This window comes from Oncorhynchus kisutch, linkage group LG5, assembly GCF_002021735.2.
Source record: "Oncorhynchus kisutch isolate 150728-3 linkage group LG5, Okis_V2, whole genome shotgun sequence".
NCBI lineage: Eukaryota > Metazoa > Chordata > Actinopteri > Salmoniformes > Salmonidae > Oncorhynchus > Oncorhynchus kisutch.
The window spans coordinates 18746731-18771554 of record NC_034178.2 but is presented as its reverse complement, the minus strand read 5'-3'; the positions used below and the strand labels follow the sequence as shown (position 1 = coordinate 18771554).

Below are 24824 nucleotides of genomic sequence, written 5' to 3'. Positions count from 1 at the left end.
CACAGGACGGTGGCATCTTTCTAAGTTTTTATTTTTATTTTCCCAGCAATCAGTACAACCAAGTCATCGTTATAAGGCATCGCCCTCTTTTGCCCACCCCCCCAGCACCAGGTGTGGCCACTAGCCTATATGAAGGCCCAAAATTGTGTGTTCCTTTCTGCTCTGACAATGGCATGCCCATTCGTGCGAGATGTGGTGGATGAAGAAGCACTTGTGCTGAGGAGAGCCTTCAGGCGAGAAAGGGTCTTCAGGGACCGGTTGGACCCACTGGCCTTCCCTGATGACCATCTATATGAAAGATACAGGTTTTCTGCAGATGGCATCAGGTATCTATGCAGACTACTGGGTCCCAGGATTAAGCACCGCACTGCACGGAGCCATGCACTGAGTGTGGAGCAAATGGTTTGTGTGGCCTTGCGCTTTTTTGCTAGTGGAGCCTTCCTGTACTCAGTGGGGGATGCAGAACAGCTGAACAAGGCCACAATTTGCCGCACAATAAGGAGTGTGTGTCTGGCTATCAAAGCATTAGCAGATGTCTTCATCTCCTTCCCTGGCCACAGAAGACTCTGTGACATCAAAGAGGAGTTCTATAGGATTGCAGGTAAGAGGATCTACAAATTACAGGACAACTGTTAACACATAGTAGGATACTCATTACTTTGTGTGACAGGTTTCCCCAATGTCATTGGTGCAGTGGACTGCACACACATAAGGATAAAAGCCCCCTCGGGTGCCCATGAGGCCGATTTTGTGAATAGGAAATCCTTTCACAGCATTAATGTTCAGGTGAACATAACTTTTTGATATTGTCCATTGACGAACACTCTGCATTGCCAGTGATGTGCATTGATTGGTGTAATATTCCTCATCTTATGATTTCAGATGGTCTGCAATGCTGACTGTGTGATCAGCAATGTTGTGGCAAAATGGCCTGGCTCAGTCCATGACTCCAGAATCTTTCGGGCCTCTGAAATCTATCACAAGGTAAGCCACACAACCCCTATTTATAACCAACATGGCTGTGTCAAGAATATCACTGTGTTTATGAGGTAGTAATGATGAGATTTTGTGTTGACAGGTGAATTCTCTGGTGTGTTGCTGGGAGACAGGGGGTATGGCTGCCAGCCTTTTCTCCTGACACCTTTCACAGACCCCCAGGAAGCACAGCAGGCCTACAACCATGCCCATGCCAGGACCAGGGCCAGAGTTGAAATGACCTTTGGCCTCCTGAAGGCACGCTTTCACTGCCTTCACAAATTAAGGGTCAGCCCTGTTAGGGCATGTGATATTACTGTGGCTTGTGCTGTCCTCCACAATGTGGCCTGCCTGAGGAAGGAGAGGGCCCCCAGAGTGCCACCAGCCATGGACTGGGACAATCGGGCAATCTTCCCTGATGACGACAGTGGTCGGCTGCTGAGGGACCAATATTTGTTGAATTATTTTAGTTAGTATGTGTGCTTTCAATTTTGGTTAAATATGTCCTGCGGTGGCAGAGGAATTTGGTTTTTTTTGGGTTCGTTTTTTGACGAATTTGGCCTCTTATGATGTTTGTGCGGTATACTGTGTGTAATACAAGGCTGCAGGGAGGCTACTGCATCCATTCATTTGTCTGTTCAGTTGATGTGTATGGATTTGTCCTGCATTTATTTTAGTGTGCAGACATGCAGGGTGTGTTATACACATTCAAAGGTCTGTATATGTATCATTTTGTATAATATGCTTGGATTCTGTGCTTTCCATCTTGTAGAGTCACTGTGACTTCAGTTTCGAAAGGAGCTGATGGTTTACCTGCTTTGTTTTGTCCTTATTCAATAAAGGAACATAATGTTACACATTGTGTTTTTATATTCATATGGAATGTGTATTTGTTTATATGACAGTACTAGGGCCACACTGAAGAAAAAGGATAAAGTCATACATTTATGAGGCTGGTTCTTTCTGCAGAAAAGCTACATATTGTTTTGATACTTATGACAATGTGATACTTAATATTCTGGCACATCAGCATGTCTTTGTTTATGAAACCATACTGAAGTACAATTTCACAATGCCCCACATCTGTCATTTTAACAACTGTCCTCCTTTAAAACAACTGGTTACAATATTATGACTTGTGTTTTTTTCCCCTCTGTGGCCCTAATATTCTATCATTTTATATATAGCCTTATAGTCTATGGGAAACTGTAAATTCTCTAATGATAGCAACATCATCTAAAAATCATTTTTTATCCAAAATCATTGAAATTAATGATCACAAACGTTTCAATAATAACAGTGGGTCTAGTTATATGTGATAACAATGTATAGTGAGCAGTGAAATAACTATTGGTTTCCATTTGTGGTGACTGCTGACTGACATTAGGGATGAGATTAAATAGATCCTGGAATTTAGCCTGGTCTGGAGCAGGCTAGCTCCACAGAATAAATCTCCATGATAATTTATACCATAACATATCCTCCTGCCCCCTATCCATCTTTAGTGCAACCGGATTACGGATCAATTGAGCCAGGATCACCAAGATATCCTGGCTTAATCCCTTATCCTAGTTTTGTGCAACAGGCCCCCGGTCTCAAACTTAACCCCCCAAATGAAAAGTTGACAAAACAAAAAGGAGCAAGCAGGTTGAGAGAATCGAGAGGCTGTGTTCTGACTTGTGTTGTTGACTGAGAATGTGTGTGTTTGTTTGGGCTGTCAGACTTGACCTTTTTGTAATGTTAGTGCACTATTTTATCATTGTGATGAATCCATTTTGTCTGAAAGGGTTAAAAACACACTGAAAACACTAAATACATCCTGTATACCGCTGCAATCTACAACGCCATGTAAAAACACACTGAAAACATCCAGAATACCTCCTGTATACCGCTGCAATCTAAAACGCCATGTAAAAACAAGATGACATTGAGGTTAAATAAAGTGTGCTTTATCAATGTAACATATTGTGACCCGCCATGGAGGTTAAATAAAGTGTGCTTTATCAATGTAACATATTGTGACCCGTCCACTGTGGGGCGCTGTAGAATCATAATATCCATAACAACTACAGGTCAAACATGGAAATAGTTCACATAGTTTTTCCACCATTCATTTTTCCCACAGGGCTGTGTTTTGTTTAGGCTCACCGTGGTGTGATGTTTTGATAACCATGTAAATCTCTCTAGGACAAGGTGACTGAGGGTGAATGTACACTAGATAAATAGCGGTAAATTGCTGTGTGCCGCTTAGGCCGCCCGTTGTGACTCCGGCAAGAATTCAGCAGAACAAGTTTGTATGTAGGTCTGATTATTAAATGGGTACATAGTTCATTAGTAATATCCTCTAAAACGCTCTGGTGACAAACTTTGCTGCCTTATTTCCAGTTGTCCACATGGCTGGGAGAACCTATTCAAGTAAGTAAGTAAATAGGTTTTGGAAATGTAAAAAAACAACAATGTATTATTAGGTAACTAGCTACAGTGCAGGCTAACTCAAATGAGCTGCTAAATGACCTATCTAACCAACTTCAAATACTGTATAGATAGATAGCTATCTAAGTGAATTAAATTTCACCAGCTACCTAACTTAATATTAGCTAGTTATCTATTTATCACTGAAAAAACAAACTCCAAATGCATTTGTAGGTAGCTAGCTAACAGCCATGGAGGGTGAAAGGATAGCAGCCCCAACTGTCAGTGAGAGAGGAGGCTATTCTGGATCAGGCAGGTACTTTTGTGTAGTTCCTGTTCCTAGAAGTGAGGACTAAGATAATAGTAACATAATATTCAGTGTGGTGTAATTTGACTATAATGAAGTCTGTTTCTTGTGAGGTTTTCTGTCCTCAGATAAATAGCGCTATGAAAGCCAGTCTACATATGAAGAGGTCCCAATGAAGAGCAGTGGTTCTCAGTCCTGGGGACTCAAAGAGGGGCATATTGTTGTTTTTGCCTCAGCACTGCACAGGTGATTCAAATGATAAACTCATTATCAAGCGGTATCAAGTGGTATTTCTTTATTAATTTATGATGCCGTCCTGGATATGATCCTGTTATTGTCACATGCTACACATGCACATACAGTGGGGCAAAACAGTATTTAGTCAGCCACCAATTGTGCAAGTTCTCCCACTTAAAAAGATGAGAGAGGCCTGTAATTCTCATCATAGGTACACTTCAACTATGAGAGACAAAATGAGAAAAAAATCCAGAAAATCACATTGTAAGATTTTTAATGAATTTATTTGCAAATGATGGTGGAAAATAAGTATTTGGTCAATAACAAAAGTTTATCTCAATACTTTGTTATATACCCTTTGTTGGCAATGACAGAGGTCAAACGTTTTCTGTAAGTCTTCACAAGGTTTTCACACACTGTTGCTGATATTTTGGCCCATTTCTCCATGCAGATCTCCTCTAGAGCAGTGATGTTTTGGGGCTGTTGCTGGGCAACACAGACTTTCAACTCCCTCCAAAGATTTTCTATGGGGTTGAGATCTGGAGACTGGATAGGCCACTCCAGGACCTTGAAATGCTTCTTACGAAGCCACTCCTTCGTTGCCCGGGCGGTGGGTTTGGGATCATTGTCATGCTGAAAGACCCAGCCACGTTTCATCTTCAATACCCTTGCTGATGGAAAGAGGTTTTCACTCAAAATCTCACGATACATGGACCCATTAATTATTTCCTTTACACGGATCAGCCCCAAAGCATGATGTTTCCACCCCCATGCTTCACAGTAGGTATGGTGTTCTTTGGATGCAACTCAGCATTCTTTGTCCTCCAAATACGCTGAGTTGAGTTTTTACCAAAAAGTTATATTTTGGTTTCATCTGACCATATGACATTCTCCCAATCTTCTTCTGGATTATCCAAATGCTCTCTAGCAAACTTCAGACGGGCCTGGACATGTACTGGCTTAAGCAGGGGGACACGTCTGGCACTGCAGGATTTGAGTCCTTGGCGGTGTAGTGTGTTACTGATGGTAGGCTTTGTTACTTTGGTCCCAGCTCTCTGTAGGTCATTCACTAGGTCCCCCCATGTGGTTCTTGTGATCATTTTGACCCCTCGGGGTGAGATCTTGCGTGGAGCCCCAGATCAAGGGAGATTATCAGTGGTCTTGTATGTCTTCCATTTCCTAATAATTGCTCCCACAGTTGCTTTCTTCAAACCAAGCTGCTTACCTATTGCAGATTCGGTCTTCCCAGCCTGGTGCAGGTCTACAATTTTGTTTCTGGTGTCCTTTGACAGCTCTTTGGTCTTGGTCATAGTGGAGTTTGTAGTGTGACTGTTTGAGGTTGTGGACAGGTGTCTTTTATCCTTATAACAAGTTCAAACAGGTGCCATTAATACAGGTAACGAGTGGAGGACAGAGGAGCCTGTAAGAAGTTACAGGTCTGTGAGAGACAGAAATCTTGCTTGTTTGTTGGTGACCAAATACTTATTTTCCACCATCATTTGCAAAACAATTCATAAAAAATCCTACAATGTGATTTTCATGATTTTTTTCTCATTTTGTCTGTCACAGTTGAAGTGTACCTATGATGAAAATTACAGGCCTCTCTCATCTTTTTAAGTGGGAGAACTTGCACAATTGGTGGCTGACTAAATACTTTTTTGCCCCACTGTATGTATGCCCATGCATCTATCAATCCAATGTTATCATGATTTGCTATCAGGGATATTATACTTTAGTAATCCATAATAACCTGGTGATGTAACAGTCTAGTAATTACATTGTCTTCCATATTCCCACAGATACCTTGTAACTGGAGATTCCTTCAAAACGTTTGCCTACAGTTACCGTGTAGGGTACTGCAAGGTCGGGTGACCAGGGTCATCTGGGACTGCCTCCTGGAGGAATTCAGGTGTGTGAAGGCTACCGGTGTCCTGAGTAAATTCATGAAGATGGACTCTAGGACCAGGAGAGGACCTGCAGCTCACCGCCAAGTGCCAGAGAAGTCTGCTGCTCTGCAGGATTATTCAGTCATTTTTTAATCAATGTTCATAAATTCCAATTATCTTTATCTGTCTGATACCCAGAGGTTGTAAAGTTCTGGTCTTAAATAAAACAGACAGAATTCCCAGCTCACAGTTGATCAGATCCAAGTTTATTTGCGAGAGCTCTGCCGTGCATACACAAATACGTTCCTTTTATAACATTCTAACCTACGCACATACATACACACAAACATAGGGATTTTCTCACGAGTCTCACCACAGTTTATAACCACTCAGCTGACAGTTCCAGTCTCCCCCAGATACTAGAGCTCTGGAGGAGAGTTACAGCCAGGTCGGTTCAAACATAGGTTAATGCTCCTCTTCATTATTTTTCTACACTCACATTATATTCCTTTCTTCCTAGATCTATGCTACATAACCCCTTCCTAATGAACAAACATTATTTAACACTACTAGAAATACAGGGTAGAATTCTGTTAGTTATAATTCTACGTTAACTGTATACATTATTTAGTCATTATTCATTAAAAAAATCCTGTAACAAGGATGTTTCAAGGATGGGGATGGGGTCCATCAACGCAGCAAGAGAGGCAATCCGTGTGCAAGAGATCTTCACCTCCTACTTCTTCAAAGAGGGTGTTGTTCCCTGGCAACACCATAGACTACACTATGCACAACCAAAGGCTCTTTTAAGAGCCATTCACATTGCAATAAGAGTATTCTTCCATTTACTTAGCAATGTCAACTGCAGTTATTCAATTCGCAGTTTCTCTCCCTTTGATTTCTACTTCTCATGTGAGGGTGCTGTTTAGGTAAGGGTGTGATGTCTGTACAAAAACCAAACAGGCTATTTTAAATCACCCATATTGAAAAAAATGTAGAACAATTAGACACCCTATAACCTACACCTACACACTCATGGGATCAATCTGGTTGATGGATTTTGTTGTGCAGTAAGCAGGCTCAGGTGGAAAACTGTGGCTCCTTCCACCTTCCAATAGTAAGACACTTCATTATTTCTATAACTACGCTATATTGTTTGTCCTTGTGGGTCCGTTCATGTTTTTCAGCATAAAGTACTCTGCAGCCACTTAGTGTGGTGTGGACACCAGGTGAGGCCACATACAGATTCCTGTTGAACACTGTGGCTATAACTACCTTATTTTCTCAATAACAGTCTCTCTCCTTCACTTCATCCCTCTCTCCCTAAATCCTATAGGTTATATCAGCTGTGTCGGTGAACCCCTCCTGCATCTGAACTGGCTACATAGAGGGCACAGCATGATCAGAGGTGAGAGGTCCCTTGGTCAGGTCAACAGGAAGTATTATTAAAGAGATGCTTTACATTGAAATACAGATAGAAATGCAGTAGTCCCAGAGTTAATGATCCACGGTCAGTTTATATTATACAGGGAGTATTATTAAAGAGATGCTTTACATTTAAATACAGATAGATGCAGTAGTCCCAGAGTTAATGATCCAAGGTCAGTTTTGCATTTCACCTCCTGAATGATGACTAACAATGTTAGAATAAAAAATAAAAACCCAAGGCTTAAACATGCTCTCTCTCCATCTGTCTCTCATCTGCAGGTATGTTTTGATGTGAGAGGATGCCAACCCCCAGTCCCATCATTGCCACCTCACCCGCTTTTAAGATGACCTTTGGGCCGACGAGAGACACTATTATGTAATTGTGATGAACTGAGAGAATATTTAGGTAGCACTGTGATTCATTAATCATGTGATGCCTTCCCTGCTCCTATGTGCTTACCTCTTTCCCCTTCTGTCTTTTACACCTCTCTCGCCACCTCCTCATTCTTCCTGTTTTTATAATGCACAACATCTGTGCATTGAAGTACAGATTGAACTTGTATTTATAACATTTTTATAATGATCTTTTCAATAAAGCGTTTCACATTCTCTACTGGTTGAAATGAAGTGTAATGTGATGAAAAACTCCACCTATCCTGTGTTTATCAGATCAATGCAGATGAAGAGCATTAGATATTGAGATTAACCGGTATTAGAGTATTTACATGATGCATAGGAAGTGTAGTGTTCTGTTTTTTAACATTATATTTCTGGATATATGAATTAACTAGTTAACTCCTGTTTCTAGTCTATTAGTTACAATGTGTAACCATTGATGTCCTAGGACCAAGATTGGTAAACACTGTTGAAGTGTATAATTGTAATACATACATGCAGACACAGTCATTCAAAGACTGGAATTTGATACTCCTGGTATTGGATATGATGAAAAATAATCTCAAAGACATTCATACCTAAACTGCACCTTTATTTACCAAGGTAGAGTACATGATCAGTGAATATATTAAATGTACAGGCGACAATGTGGGGATCTCAAGCATGGTAATAACTACATGTATATACGACTTGCATCCTTGGCACAACATGATATTATATTCTACTCAATCCATAGGCTTCATTAATGTCATTCAGTCTGTTTTGAAGTTTATACAACTGGCTATGATAGCTGAGGTTCATAGCTAGGTTCTGAACTAATATGTATACCAAACGTTTGGGTCCATACACAGATCAGCTAGATAGCTAGCTACACATCCATAGGCATACAGGGATTTTTATAATCTACTGCACAATAAGCAAGAACATAGCTAGCTACGTTATTTAATCTATCTGCATGGCAAATATCAGCAAGGCAAGCTTACAAAATTGAACATTCAATTTGCAGTAAATTCTTCAGCTAGCTAGATTCTATACATCCACTGTTTCACAAAACTACAGCCTGGTTTGCTGGTTGTTTCAGGAGTCCCTAAAACAACCAGAATTACAATTTCATACTCATGTCACAACACCCATAAAGCTAGCCCAGCAGGCTGGTTTATGTTAGCTAGCCCAGCTAGCTGGCTAATGTTAGCTTGTCAGCTAGCTGGCTAATGTTAGCTTGTCAGCTAGCTGGCTAATGTTAGCTTGTCAGCTAGCTGGCTAATGTTAGCTTGTCAGCTAGCTGGCTAATGTTAGCTTGTCAGCTAGCTGGCTAATGTTAGCTTGTCAGCTAGCTGGCTAATGTTAGCTTGTCAGCCAGCTGGCTAATGTTAGCTTGTCAGCCAGCTGGCTAATGTTAGCTAGACAGCCAGCTGGCTAAATCACGATTTTCGTAAACGAACTTTATGATTTAAAAAAATGCATAATCGTTTGTCTCTACATTAACTAACATTCCTGTCAACTGTACATGTTTTTTTGCATGATTCGTTATGACGTTATAATCCCTTCCATTTGCTTCCATTTTAGTATTTATTTCCGCCATCTTTGATCCAGTTCAGTTCTGTGTAGGGGTACCCCATCTCTCCTAGTATTTCTGTCAGCCATCTTTGATCCAGTTCAGTTCTGTGTAGGGGTACCCCTCTCTCTTAGTATTTATGTCCACCATCTTTGATCCAGTTCAGTTCTGTGTAGGGGTATCCCATCTCTCCTAGTATTTATGTCAGCCATCTTTGATCCAGTTCAGTTCTGTGTAGGGGTACCCCTCTCTCCTAGTATTTCTGTTCCGCCATATTTGATCCAGTTCAGTTCTGTGTAGAGGTACCCCTCTCTTCCTAGTATTTCTGTCCACCATCATTGCTGACGAAAGTCTTACAGTCACTAGTGCAGCAGCAGCCCACCCTGGTCCTAGTGCCGGCCCAATCATAAGTTTAAGATGCGATGGAGCAGTTGACAAAAAAGGAAATCACATAAAAAAATATATTGACTGATATTGATTTATTTAGTGGGGGCTAATTAATATTTTAGGCCTATTGACGTCAAAGATTCCTACCCTTTAACTTTTTGTCTGAAAATTAAATATACATTTACCCAACTGCGTTACCCACTCCAGTCAGCAGATGGCGGTCTGCGACTTTAAGCAATGCTGTTAGTGTGATGTATAATCTAGTGGACGGAACGCTTCTTTCAACAGCAGCAAGTTAGTCAGCCACCTCGGTAGATTGCTAGACGAAATAGCTGAACCAATAAAGCTCTTTAGACGCGTTAGTGTATATTAATCACTGTGTTTTAAAACCACTTCTGTCTTCTAGTTAGTTATCCGTTTTAATTTAATATTTACGGTGTTGTTGTTATTATTCAGCTAGCGGACTGGTTAAGTTAGCATTAGCATAGCTAACATCCCGAACATGCGGTCACTAAGCTACTCTCCTTCTAATGAAGAGGATATCACAGTAAAACAAGAAGTAGAGTGTGAGGCTGTTACTGTGAAAGATGAAGACGCGTTCAGAGTGAAAGAGGAGGAGGATGTTACAGTAAAAGGAGAGGAGGATGCAGTTTATGGATTGAAAGAAGAGGAGTGGGAGATGACTGTTAAACCGAAAAAGGAGGAGGAAGAAGAGAAGGAGGAAACTGGATATCTGGGCCCGGTTTCCCAAACGCATCTTAAGGCATCCAATGGATCTAACGGTGAATTTAGCCATAAGATGGTTTTGAAAAACCGTTCCCTGATTAACACTAGTAAGTACTGTCCTAAAAACAGAGGCACAAACTTTGCAGTTGTTGAACTGATGTTTTGTGTTAAAGCGGAAATCTGCAATTGCTACATCCATATTGTGACTTTTAAATTATTTATTTATAGCCATTGATTCTTGAAGAATATAACATGAGCTTAGTTCAACTGTTGTACCCCATCGGATCCCCAAATAAGCTTTTTTTACTCTAATGTTTAGAAACATTGTAAATCAACACTGTAGAACTTCCGTTTGCACGTGTTGGAATGTATGCTGCTCCAAATGATGAAGAATTGTTACAAAGCTTTGTTTGTTTATTTATCCATTTGGAGAAACCCAATATTAAAGGATGTTTGAAGTTAAAACTATAATGTTGATATCATGGATGGTCAGTCCTTGCATCCATCTGTCTGTCTGTAGTTACATTTCTCCAACCCCATAATCATCTTTTTTACCAAAACAGTGGTGAAATTACAGATTAGTTATTGTCTGAACTGAATTGTCTGAGTTTTGTGTTTTTTTTAAACAGCAACAAAATGGCTGCACAGAGACTCTGTTTGGTAAACATTTGAGGGATGGGGGAAGGAGAAGTGTAACATCTCTCAGATTCATAGAGAACGCTATTGTAGAAACCGTAACCCAACATCTAGCGACCTCGTCAAGACATCTTGGTGTAACACTTAAAGGTGTTGGCTTGACAGTCGCTGGACCCAGGTTTGAGTTCAGCTCAGGGCTACCCCCTGAATTCACTACACTATGAATACAACGACTGGCCATGCATGAGGTCATAATGATAGTTTAACCAGTTTTGTAGGCTATATAGTATATTCTAGAATTCATCCATGATGTCATAATAATAGTTTAACCAGGTTTCTAGGCGATATCATTTATACTAGAATTCATCCATGGTGTCATGATGATAGTTTAACCAGGTTTCTAGGCTATATAGTATATTCTAGAATCCATCCATGATGTCATAATGCTAGTTTAACCAGTTTTCTAGGCTATATAGTATATTCTAGAATTCATCCATGATATCATAATGATAGTTTAACCAGGTTTCTAGGATATATAGTATATACTAGAATTGCCAGTGAAGATTTCCTGTGGGGGTCAAATTGAGCTGTTGATAAGTCATTGTATCATATTTATTTCATGCCATTACATCAATATGCCCAACCAGAAGAGAGAGAACTCTTCCTGAACCACCACCTCCTGCTGGCGATCATAAATTCTGACGGTGCTGGTAATAGTCGACACAAGTAGTCGGCAACCTACATTTGGAGTGCAAATTTATCTTACCATTTATACTGATCTGCATGCCAGTTATGATTTGAATATTCACATTTTCATGGAACAGTTTCATTTAACTGATAATAGTATCTCAAAATCATTGTCTGCGATTAATCTACATTCTAAATGAAAATTATACAAGTCTAAAAGTTACTTTTATTGCCATTGCCAACTATGTAAAAAATTGCCTACATAAAGCCAACAAATAAAAACATTGCAAATAAGTATCTTGTAAATCACATGGCCTGTCTCCAACGAACTTGAAACCTTGTTTAAAATAATTCTGGGCTCTCGGTTTCCCGCACCATTGAGTTCTGGAAAGACACAGTTGTTGGCTATTTGTGGAAGGGATAAGAGGTACTCTGGTATTTTATGACATTTCCACTGGATCAGCGCGTTACATTTTTCCCTTTGGTTATCGAAAGGGCAAGAGCTGGAAATGTTTTTGAAGTACTTTAATGAACTATTCTCACTTGCAATTGATTTTGAGTAGACTTTGTTTACTTGCTGTTTGAGGTGAAGAGAAATTTCCTATGAGAAGCTCCTCAGCTCATTAGTGGTGGTGCGTTAAGACATTCAGAAATACTATCAGACATCCCCAAATGGGCACATTTATAGGCCTAGATTTGCGCTCCGGCCAGGTAAACTAGTCCTACTTCTATATGCGTAGTAGGTCTATGTTGTTGTCAGGTTAAGTTATGGGTCCTACAGTAGGTCTACAGTGGGGAGAACAAGTATTTTATACACTGCCGATTTTGCAGGTTTTCCTACTTAAAAAGCATGTAGAGATCTGTAATTTTTATCATAGGTACACTTCAACTGAGAGACGGAATCTAAAACAAAAATCCAGAAAATCACATTGTATGATAAAAAAAAAAATGCATTTTATTGTATGACAAAAGTATTTGATCTCCTACCTGTTCTCCACTCATTACCTGTATAAACTGCACCTGAATTCGTTACCTGTTTAAAAGACACCTGTCCACACACTCAATCAAACAGACTTCAACCTCTCCACAATGGCCAAGACCAGGGACTGTGTAAGGACATCAGGGATAAAATTGTAGACCTGCACAAGGCTGGGATGGGCTACAGGACAATAGGCAAGCAGCTTGGTGAGAAGGCAACAACTGTTGGCGCAATTATTAGAAAATGGAAGAAGTTCAAGATGACGGTCAATCACCCTCGGTCTGGGGCTCCATGCAAGATCTCACCTCGTGGGGCATCAATGATCATGAGGAAGGTGAGGGATCAGCCCAGAACTACACGGCAGGACCTGATCAATGACCTGAAGAGAGCTGGGACCACAGTCTCAAAGAAAACCATTAGTAACACACTACGCCGTCATGGGTTAAAATCCTGCAGCGCAAATCAAATTTTATTTGTCACATACACATGGTTAGCAGATGTTAATGCGAGTGTAGCGAAATGCTTGTGCTTCTAGTTCTGACAATGCAGTAATAACCAACAAGTAATCTAACTAACAATTCCAAAACTACTGTCTTATACACAGTGTAAGGGGATAAAGAATATGTACATAAGGATATATGAATGAGTGATGGTACAGAGCAGCATAGGCAAGATACAGTAGATGGTATCGAGTACAGTATATACAGTGCCTTGCGAAAGTATTCGGCCCCCTTGAACTTTGCGACCTTTTGCCACATTTCAGGCTTCAAACATAAAGATATAAAACTGTAATTTTTTTGTGAAGAATCAACAACAAGTGGGACACAATCATGAAGTGGAACGACATTTATTGGATATTTCAAACCTTTTTAACAAATCAAAAACTGAAAAATTGGGCGTGCAAAATTATTCAGCCCCCTTAAGTTAATACTTTGTAGCGCCACCTTTTGCTGCGATTACAGCTGTAAGTCGCTTGGGGTATGTCTCTATCAGTTTAGACTGAAATGTTTTCCCATTCCTCCTTGCAAAACAGCTTGAGCTCAGTGAGGTTGGATGGAGAGCATTTGTGAACAGCAGTTTTCAGTTCTTTCCACAGATTCTCGATTGGATTCAGGTCTGGACTTTGACTTGGCCATTCTAACACCTGGATATGTTTATTTTTGAACCATTCCATTGTAGATTTTGCTTTATGTTTTGGATCATTGTCTTGTTGGAAGACAAATCTCCGTCCCAGTCTCAGGTCTTTTGCAGACTCCATCAGGTTTTCTTCCAGAATGGTCCTGTATTTGGCTCCATCCATCTTCCCATCAATTTTAACCATCTTCGCTGTCCCTGCTAAAGAAAAGCAGGCCCAAACCATGATGCTGCCACCACCATGTTTGACAGTGGGGATGGTGTGTTCAGGGTGATGAGCTGTGTTGCTTTTACGCCAAACATAACGTTTTGCATTGTTGCCAAAAAGTTCAATTTTGGTTTCATCTGACCAGAGCACCTTCTTCCACATGTTTGGTGTGTCTCCCAAACTTTAAACGACACTTTTTATGGATATCTTTAAGAAATGGCTTTCTTCTTGCCACTCTTCCATAAAGGCCAGATTTGTGCAATATACGACTGATTGTTGTCCTATGGACAGAGTCTCCCACCTCAGCTGTAGATCTCTGCAGTTCATCCAGAGTGATCATGGGCCTCTTGGCTGCATCTCTGATCAGTCTTCTCCTCGCTTTTAACGTACCTCTGAGACTATCACAGTGCAGGTGCATTTATACGGAGACTTGATTACACCCAGGTGGATTGTATTTATCATCATTAGTCATTTAGGTCAACATTGGATCATTCAGAGATCCTCACTGAACTTCTGGAGAGAGTTTGCGGCACTGAAAGTAAAGGGGCTGAATAATTTTGCACGCCCAATTTTTCAGTTTTTGATTTGTTTAAAAAGTTTGAAATATCCAATAAATGCCGTTCCGCTTCATGATTGTGTCCCACTTGTTGTTGATTCTTCACAAAAAAATTACAGTTTTATATCTTTATGTTTGAAGCCTGAAATGTGGCAAAAGGTCGCAAAGTTCAAGGGGGCCGAATACTTTCGCAAGGCACTGTACATTTATTTATTTATTATTTTTTATTTCACCTTTATTTAACCAGGTAGGCTAGTTGAGAACAAGTTCTCATTTGCAACTGCGACCTGGCCAAGATAAAGCATTGCAGTGTGAGCATACAACAAAGAGTTACACATGGAGTAAACAATTAACAAGTCAATAACACAGTAGAAAACAAAGGGGGGGTCTATATACAATGTGTGCAAAAGGCATGAGGAGGTAGGCAAATAATTACAATTTTGCAGATTAACACTGGAGTGATAAAAGATCAGATGGTCATGTACAGGTAGAGATATTGGTGTGCAGAAGAGCAGAAAAGTTTATAAATAAAAACAGTATGGGGATGAGGTAGGTGAAAAGGGTGGGCTATTTACCAATAGACTATGTACAGCTGAAGCGATCGGTTAACTGCTCAGATAGCTGATGTTTGAAGTTGGTGAGGGAGATAAAAGTCTCCAACTTCAGCGATTTTTGCAATTCGTTCCAGTCACAGGCAGCAGAGTACTGGAACGAAAGGCGGCCAAATGAGGTGTTGGCTTTAGGGATGATCAGTGAGATACACCTGCTGGAGCGCGTGCTACGGATGGGTGTTGCCATCGTGACCAGTGAGCTGAGATAAGGCGGAGCTTTACCTAGCATAGACTTGTAGATGACCTGGAGCCAGTGGGTCTGGCGACGAATATGTAGCGAGGGCCAGCCGACTAGAGCATACAAGTCGCAGTGGTGGGTGGTATAAGGTGCTTTAGTGACAAAACGGATGGCACTGTGATACTAGTCATATGAGATGAGTATGTAAACAAAGTAGCATAGTTAAAGTGGCTAGTGATACATGTATTACATAAGGATGCAGTCGATGAAATAGAGTACAGTATATACGTATGCATATGAGATGAATAATGTAGGGTAAGTAACATTATATAAGGTAGCATTGTTTAAAGTGGCTAGTGATATATTTACATTTCCCATCAATTCCCATCATTAAAGTGGCTGGAGTTGAGTCTGTGTCAGTGTGTTGGCAGCAGCCACTCAATGTTAGTGGTGGCTGTTTAACAGTCTGATGGCCTTGAGATAGAAGCTGTTTTTCAGTCTCTCGGTCCCAGCTTTGATGCACCTGTACTGACCTCGCCTTCTGGATGATAGCGGGGTGAACAGGCAGTGGCTCGGGTGGTTGATGTCCTTGATGATCTTTATGGCCTTCCTGTAACATCGGGTGGTGTAGGTGTCCTGGAGGGCAGGTAGTTTGCCCCGGTGATGCGTTGTGCAGACCTCACTACCCTCTGGAGAGCCTTACGGTTGAGGGCGGAGCAGTTGCCGTACCAGGCGGTGATACAGCCCGCCAGGATGCTCTCGATTGTGCATCTGTAGAAGTTTGTGAGTGCTTTTGGTGACAAGCCGAATTTCTTCAGCCTCCTGAGGTTGAAGAGGCGCTGCTGCGCCTTCTTCACGATGCTGTCTGTGTGAGTGTACCAATTCAGTTTGTCTGTGATGTGTATGCCGAGGAACTTAAAACTTGCTACCCTCTCCACTACTGTTCCATCGATGTGGATAGGGGGGTGTTCCCTCTGCTGTTTCCTGAAGTCCACAATCATCTCCTTAGTTTTGTTGACGTTGAGTGTGAGGTTATTTTCCTGACACCACACTCCGAGGGCCCTCACCTCCTCCCTGTAGGCAGTCTCGTCGTTGTTGGTAATCAAGCCTACCACTGTTGTGTCGTCCGCAAACTTGATGATTGAGTTGGAGGCGTGCGTGGCCACGCAGTCGTGGGTGAACAGGGAGTACAGGAGAGGGCTCAGAACGCACCCTTGTGGGGCCCCAGTGTTGAGGATCAGCGGGGAGGAGATGTTGTTGCCTACCCTCACCACCTGGGGGTGGCCCGTCAGGAAGTCCAGTACCCAGTTGCACAGGGCGGGGTCGAGACCCAGGGCCTCGAGCTTGATGACGAGCTTGGAGGGTACTATGGTGTTGAATGCCGAGCTGTAGTCGATGAACAGCATTCTCACATAGGTATTCCTCTTGTCCAGATGGGTTAGGGCAGTGTGCAGTGTGGTTGAGATTGCATCGTCTGTGGACCTATTTGGGCGGTAAGCAAATTGGAGTGGGTCTAGGGTGTCAGGTAGGGTGGAGGTGATATGGTCCTTGACTAGTCTCTCAAAGCACTTCATGATGATGGAAGTGAGTGCTACGGGGCGGTATTCGTTTAGCTCAGTTACCTTAGCTTTCTTGGGAACAGGAACAATGGTGGCCCTCTTCAAGCATGTGGGAACAGCAGACTGGTATAGGGATTGATTGAATATGTCCGTAAACACACCGGCCAGCTGGTCTGCGCATGCTCTGAGGGCGCGGCTGGGGATGCCGTCTGGGCCTGCAGTCTTGCGAGGGTTAACACGTTTAAATGTCTTACTCACCTCGGCTGCAGTGAAGGAGAGACCGCATGTTTTCGTTGCAGGCCGTGTCAGTGGCACTGTATTGTCCTCAAAGCGGGCAAAAAAGTTATTTAGTCTGCCTGGAAGCAAGACATCCTGGTCCGTGACTGGGCTGGATTTCTTCCTGTAGTCCGTGATTGACTGTAAACCCTGCCACATGCCTCTTGTGTCTGAGCCGTTGAATTGAGATTCTACTTTGTCTCTGTACTGACGCTTAGCTTGTTTGATAGCCTTGCGGAGGGAATAGCTGCACTGTTTGTATTCGGTCATGTTACCAGACACCTTGCCCTGAATAAAAGCAGTGGTTCGCGCTTTCAGTTTCACGCGAATGCTGCCATCAATCCACGGTTTCTGGTTAGGGAATGTTTTAATTGTTGCTATGGGAACGACATCTTCAACGCACGTTCTAATGAACTCGCACACCGAATCAGCGTATTCGTCAATATTGTTATCTGACGCAATACGAAACATATCCCAGTCCACGTGATGGAAGCAGTCTTGGAGTGTGGAGTCAGCTTGGTCGGAACAGCGTTGGACAGACCTCAGCGTGGGAGCCTCCTGTTTTAGTTTCTGTCTGTAGGCAGGGATCAACAAAATGGAGTCATGGTCAGCTTTTCCGATAGGGGGGCGGGGCAGGGCCTTATATGCGTCGCGGAAGTTAGAGTAACAATGATCCAAGGTCTTTCCACCCCTGGTTGCGCAATCAATATGCTGATAAAATTTAGGGAGCCTTGTTTTCAGATCAGCCTTGTTAAAATCCACAGCTACAATGAATGCAGCCTCCGGATAAATGGTTTCCAGTTTGCAAAGAGTTAAATCAAGTTCGTTCAGAGCCATCGATGTGTCTGCTTGGGGGGGATATATACGGCTGTGATTATAATCAAAGAGAATTCTCTTGGTAGATAATGCGGTCTACATTTGATTGTGAGGAATTCTAAATCAGGTGAACAGAAGGATTTGAGTTCCTGAATGTTTCTTTCATCACACCATGTCTCGTTAGCCATAAGGCATACGCCCCCGCCCCTCTTCTTACCAGAAAGATGTTTGTTTCTGTCGGCGCGATGCGTGGAGAAACCCGTTGGCTGCACCGCCTCGGATAGCGCACCAAGGTCCCCCTGCTCAAGCCAGCACTTGTCCGGGCCTGTCTGAAGTTTGCCAATGACCATCTGGATGATCCAGAAGAGGAATGGGAGAAGGTCATGTGGTCTGATGAGACAAAAATAGAGCTTTTTGGTCTAAACTCCACTCGCCGTGTTAGGAGGAAGAAGAAGGATTGAGTACAACCCCAAGAACACCATCCCAACCATGAAGCATGGAGGTGGAAACATCATTCTTTGGGGATGCTTTTCTGCAAAGGGGACAGGATGACTGCACCGTATTGAGGGGAGGATGGATGGGGCCATGTATCGCGAGATCTTGGCCAACAACCTCCTTCCCTCAGTAAGAGCATTGAAGATGGGTCGTGGCTGGTTCTTCCAGCATGACAACGACCCGAAACACTCAGCCAGGGCAACTAAGGAGTGGCTCCGTAAGAAGCATCTCAAGGTCCTGGAGTGGCCTAGCCAGTCTCCAGACCTGAATCCAATAGAAAATCTTTGGAGGGAGCTGAAAGTCCGTATTGCCCAGCGACAGCCCCGAAACCTGAAGGATCTGGAGGTCTGTATGGAGGAGTGGGCCAAAATCCCTGCTACAGTGTGTGCAAACCTGGCCGAGAACTACAGGAGACGTATGATCTCTGTAATTGCAAACAAAAGTTTCTGTACCAAATATTAGGTTCTGCTTTTCTGATGTATCAAATACTTTTGTCATGCAATAAAATGTAAATTAATTACTTAAAAATCATACAATGTGATTTTCTGGATTTTTGTTTTAGATTCCGTCTCACAGTTGAAGTGTACCTATGATCAAAATTACAGACCTCTACATGCGTTATAAGTGGGAAAACCTGCAAAATTGGCAGTGGTATCAACTACTTGTTCTCCCCACTGCATGTTGTTGTTAGGGGTCTTACAGTAGGTATATGTTGTTGTTATGTGAAGTTTTGTGCCAATTTGGCAAACACTTAGTGTACAAACCCTAATTGTCAGGCTGATGGATATGCTAGCCAAAGAGCATTTTACTGGTTGAATTGTTTAAAAAAAAAGTATAAAGCAGTTGATTTGTGACAATAACACAAACATTATATTAAGTAGCACATTCAAACGAGCCTTACAATTATAATCCAAAGTAGTGTGAAATGCACTCATAAACAACCTGGAAATAGAGGTTACTCCCCTGAGTTTTCCCCCATTCACATTCAGAATACATTGTTAAAAACAAATCTTTGCTCGCCTTTTTTGCTCCTGGCAGATATAGTACATCCATAACTATCGGTTTCCTCATTGGCAGATATAGTACATCCATAACTAGTGGTTTCCTCATTAGCAGATATACTACATCCATAACTAGCGGTTTCCTCATTAGCAGGGAGGAGTTCCTACAACCAAATTGTGTGTGCATCGCCCTCGTGCCGCAATGTTAGCAAACACCGAAATTGTCCTATATTGGAGACCAAAAGTCGTCTGGCACATTGCTTAGAGTTTCCCACAACTTGAATACTTCAATCATCTATGTTAGTACTAACGTGAAAACAAGGCAAAATATGTCTATTCTTGCTCATTTTAACTTTCTTTTTTTGTTTTTACTTTTTCAATGGATTTCTGCTGTTGTGGGCCTTTAACCATCTGTCTGACTTTGTTGTTCATCCAGGAGAGAGACGTGACTATTGTAGATCCTCTGGGGAGCTTCAACAACATCATGATGCTGACAAGGCAGAGAAGAGTCTCTCCACATCAGAACACCTCAAGAAACACCAGCAGAGACCCACAGGGAAGAGAACTCACCGCTGCTCTGATTGTGGGAAGAGATTCACCTCATCAGGCATTACAATTCATCAGACAATCCACATAGGAGAGAGACCTTTTAGCTGTACTCAATGTGGGAAGAGTTTTACTCAGTCAACTAGCCTGATATCACACCATAGAACACACACAGGAGAGAAATCTTATAGCTGTGATCAATGTGGGAAGGGTTTTGTGACATCGAGCAGTCTGACTATGCACCAGAGAACACACACAGGAGAGAAACCTTTTAGCTGTACTCAATGTGGGAAGAGCTTTACTGGGTCTTCCTGTCTGACTAAACACCAGAGAACACACACAGGAGAGAAACCTTTTAGCTGTACTCAATGTGGGAAGAGTTTTACTCGGTCAACCACTCTGATATCACACCATAGAACACACACAGGAGAGAAACCTTATAGCTGTGCTCAATGTGGGAAGAGTTTTACTACATCTCGCTATCTAACTATACACCAGAGAACACACACAGTAGAGAGACCTTATAGCTGTGCTCAATGTGGGAAGAGTTTTACTACATCTCGCTATCTAACTATACACCAGAGAACACACACAGGAGAGAAATCTTATAGCTGTGCTCAATGTGGGAAGCGTTTTACTCAGTCGACCAGCCTGATGTCACACCAGAGAAAACACACACAGGAGAGAAATCTTATAGCTGTGCTGAATGCGGGAAGAGTTTTACTCCGTCTAGCAAGCGAACTTTACACCATATAACACATACTGGAGAGAGATCCCAGCTGTGATCAGTTTGACCAGAGATAATCTGATAAAATACCTCGGATACATACATGAAGGTGTTGTTTCATGATATCAATGAATTCATGTCACAATGTTGTACAAGGAGTATTTTGATAATGTCACAATGTCGATCCGTAATCATTTGCCCCCTGTTCTATTGATTTCAACTTATATTCGCCTCACGGAAAAATCCAGGCTCTGAATTGAAAGAGTTACTATTTATGTGATTTAACAAAAAGTGGCTACCAAAAAAAGAGATGTGTTGGCGACCCACTTGAATCAAAATGAAGCAGTCTGTTTTATACAAATTGCCCTCTAACCAGGGATGTACGCATTATTCCCAGGTTCCGTGTGGTTTTTGAGCTGTTGGTTTTAACAGGATGTGCAACCTCATCTCCCCCCTCTCGCACAAATGATTTTTGTGACAAATATGTATTGTGTTCGTTTGTTTAGCGACCCCTACATTTTAATGCATCACTCCAAAATGTAGCTGACTGTCTTCTGCAGGTTGTCCTCTAACCAGTGAGGGGAAAGATATCTCCCATTTCCATGTTTTTCTTTTGTTGTGTTAGTTTCAACATCACGTACAACCTGATTTCCCCCCCCTAATTGATATCGGTGATTTATTGCTACTTGTCAAAACAACAGTGTTTCTGATGCTTATGCAGTTTTATAAGGAGCTTGTTTAAAAAATACAAGTAATATGATTATTATTAATATGATTATTACAAACCGATGTTTGTGTACATTTTATGTTTAGGTTTTCAATATATCCCAAACTGTTTCTGAATATTGGTTATTGGTTTGGACACGTTAAATCTGTGTTTTGACATTGGGGCTATTCCACCAAGCAAAATGTTGTTGAAAATATGTATTTCGGGTCATTTTTTAAATTACTTTAAAACAACATAATTTCAACGTACTTTCAGTAGCCGAGTGGTTAGAGCGTTGGACCAGTCACCGAAAGGTTGCTGGATCAAATCCATGAGCTGACAAGGTAAAAATATGTTGTTCTGTCCCTGAACAGGGCAGTTAACACACTGTTCCTCGGCCTTCATTGTCGATAAGAAGTTGTTCTTAACTGACTTGCCTAGTTAAATAAAAGTTAAATAAAAAGTGGACTAGATTTCTTGAAGCTAGTGAGTTTTCGGATTCTATAAAGAACATTTTGAAAAAAATAGTACTATTGTATATTATTATTTAGAAATACGTGTTTTTAATTGTTGACAGCCAGTAGACACCATGTTTATATTGTAGAAGGTGAAGCATTGTAGTTGATTATAATGTGAAATGGAAGTTGTTGGTGGTGAGCAAACTTGTCCATCAAAAATATAGGATATATTTGTTGTCTTAAGGGGGAAGGTGTTACAGGCTTTGGATTTTCCATTTATGTTTTGAGGTTGGACTTTAGCTGGTCTAGCTTGTTAGCACGTCTAGCTCGTTAGCACGTAGGACGCACTGATTGCTGTTACCTCGTTAGTATGTGTTACACCTGTGCTGGCTTGTCCATCTCATTAGTGGGAAGGTGTTTCACCTGAGATGGTCCAGGTTCTATTTAAGAGTGTCTGGCCCAGTGCTCCAGTTGTCTTGAAAGATGTGGAGAGTCAACACCTTTAGTTGCGCCAACTTTTTGGTTTGCGTCCTATCTTTAAGTTTCTTGTGGGTTTTTCTTTTGTTTGCTTCTTCTTGGGCAGATTTAGTGGGTGTCTTTTAGGTCCCAGTTGTTGTTGCTAGTCAACTTTCAGTGGACACCTCCATAGTGTCTTTCAGAACCCCTCGTAAAACCCAACCAGTTGTGGTTCTTGTCAGTGACTCTTTGTTAGTTCCCTCTTCTATTTAAGTGACATTTCTGGTTTTCTTGCTGGGGAACGTAACAAACAATGGAGTACAACGAGCTTATATTTTCAGTTGGATATTGCATCCAATTAACATTTTAATCAATGGCATTTCCTTAAGGTGCTCATTAGTCTTTCAGTTGTTGATCTTCTGTTTTATTAAATCTTATGTTGTGTACTAAATAATTCTGTTTATTTTCATTTTTTAATTCGTTTTTTTCCTGTGAAGCTATTGTGTTGCATCCATGTCTGAAATGTACTCTATAATTAAATTTGGATTTAAACATATTGCAAATCAAATTAACCCAATGACTGACAATCAAGACTCTTGCAAGGCAACACATATTTTGGTATGTAACTTCAGTTTTTCTCCCACTATGTCAAAATAGTGCATGGTATGTAAGTTTAGTATCACTTTTCAACCAACCCATTGGTTAAAAAGTCATTGAAATCAACAAGAAGTCGAAGGACTCAACTACTGAAATAAACTAATGGATCAATCCCACTTTTCAAGCCTGCTGAAGGTGTGGTAAACACCATCCCCGGCTCTACCAGGGGCTTGAGGTGGTCTCGCACAGCTCTGCTTATGTCATGTTCTGTGGCCTTGCCGTTCCATTTCTTGACTGCCCCTGCAACACAGAAACACTAAAAGTAATGGATATGGAGCACTGCCTCAGTTACACCTGGCACCTAAATGTGACTTCTGTCATCTGATCACTCCAACCTGCATTAGGTTCAGATCTACCAGGATGGGCCTTTGACAATCTGGATGCAGTCAGGTCACTGAATATAAATAAGCAATGTAAAGAGGTGTGGGGTGAATGAGCGTGGAAAAATACATTCTACACAAATTACCTTCATAATAAATCAAATGTTATTGGTCACATACAGGTGTTCAGCAGATGTTATTGCGGGTGTTGCGAAATGCTTGTCCTTCTAGTTCCAACAGTGCAGTAATATCTAACAATTTCACAACATGTACCCAATACACACAAATCTAAGTAATGGAATAAGAATATATAAATATATGGATAAACAATGTCAGAGCAGCATAGACTGAGATACAGTTTATACAAATGAGATGAGAAATGCAAGATAGGTAAACATTATAAAAGGGCCAATGATTTCATGATGCCTGTTTAACAGTCTGATGGCCTTGAGAAAAACAGCTTCTTTCAGTCTTTTGGTTCCAACTTTGATGCACCTGTACTGACCTTGCCTTCTGAATGATAGTGGGGTGAACAGGCAGTGGCTCGGTTAATAACAAAGAACAAATGCGTGTGTCTGAGGGGAAATTCCCTTTCATACAGCCAAAAGGGGTGTACCATTACACCAATATCAGTGGACAATTGGCACTAATGTAAATAAACATAGATGGAACATATTACCTTTTGCTTCTGTGATGAAGCGCTAAGGGGACATAAATATTTACCATTTAAACCATGTGTGACCTCTCACCTCTCTGGCTGTAGAAGTGTTATTCCTAACCAGTCCCTCAACAGCTCTCTGACTGAGCTCCACCCTCACTGGGTCTTCAGAGGAGAGGAAGACTGAGGAGGGATGGAAGGATGAATGGATCAGTCAGTCAATAAAGTGTAGAGTTGCTGTCTGACAAAATCCCTATTTTAGTAGTTCATTAAAGTAAATACGGCTTTATGACTGCTGAATACCAACTATCAGTCACTTAGATCATGTATTTTCAGGTAGAGATACATCCTTGGGACGTCCATAGCCCATTGAAGTTGACATTTAAAATGGTTACAGTAGGGGTTAGGGTTTAGGGTAGTGATTTCCCAAGGATCCCAGATAGCATTGACCATTGTGCATTCTTCTGTCTCTTTCACATAGCAGGTGTAAAACAAACAGACAAGACAAGTAGGCACGCAAATGATTATGGTCATTGTAGTTAATTATGTTTTATGCACTAAACTATGTTGAATATTGGCCTGTTGGAAACTACAACTCTACTCTACATCACACAGTTCAAGTCTGGATCCGATTTATCTCTAGAGAAACTACAACTCCCTACTACATCAGACAGTTCAGACTCGGTCTGATTTATCTCTGTGCAATGTTGTGAGGGAAAATCCTATGTTAACCTCTTTAAGTTGATATGACTTCTTATGTGTTGAAGGATCTCTTTAAGGTTGAGAAGTTTATGTGTATGTTTGTGTGGGTGTGCAACCACACACCCTCTCGGCAGACAGGCCAAAGGCGC

The 24824-nt window shown here is 41.5% G+C and overlaps 1 pseudogene; it reads left to right on the top strand.

Annotated features, from left to right (window-relative positions):
* The first annotated feature begins 9833 nt into the window (after positions 1–9833).
* Positions 9834–23183, top strand: LOC109877759 (zinc finger protein 180-like; annotated as a pseudogene).
* Positions 23184–24824: the final 1641 nt, after the last annotated feature.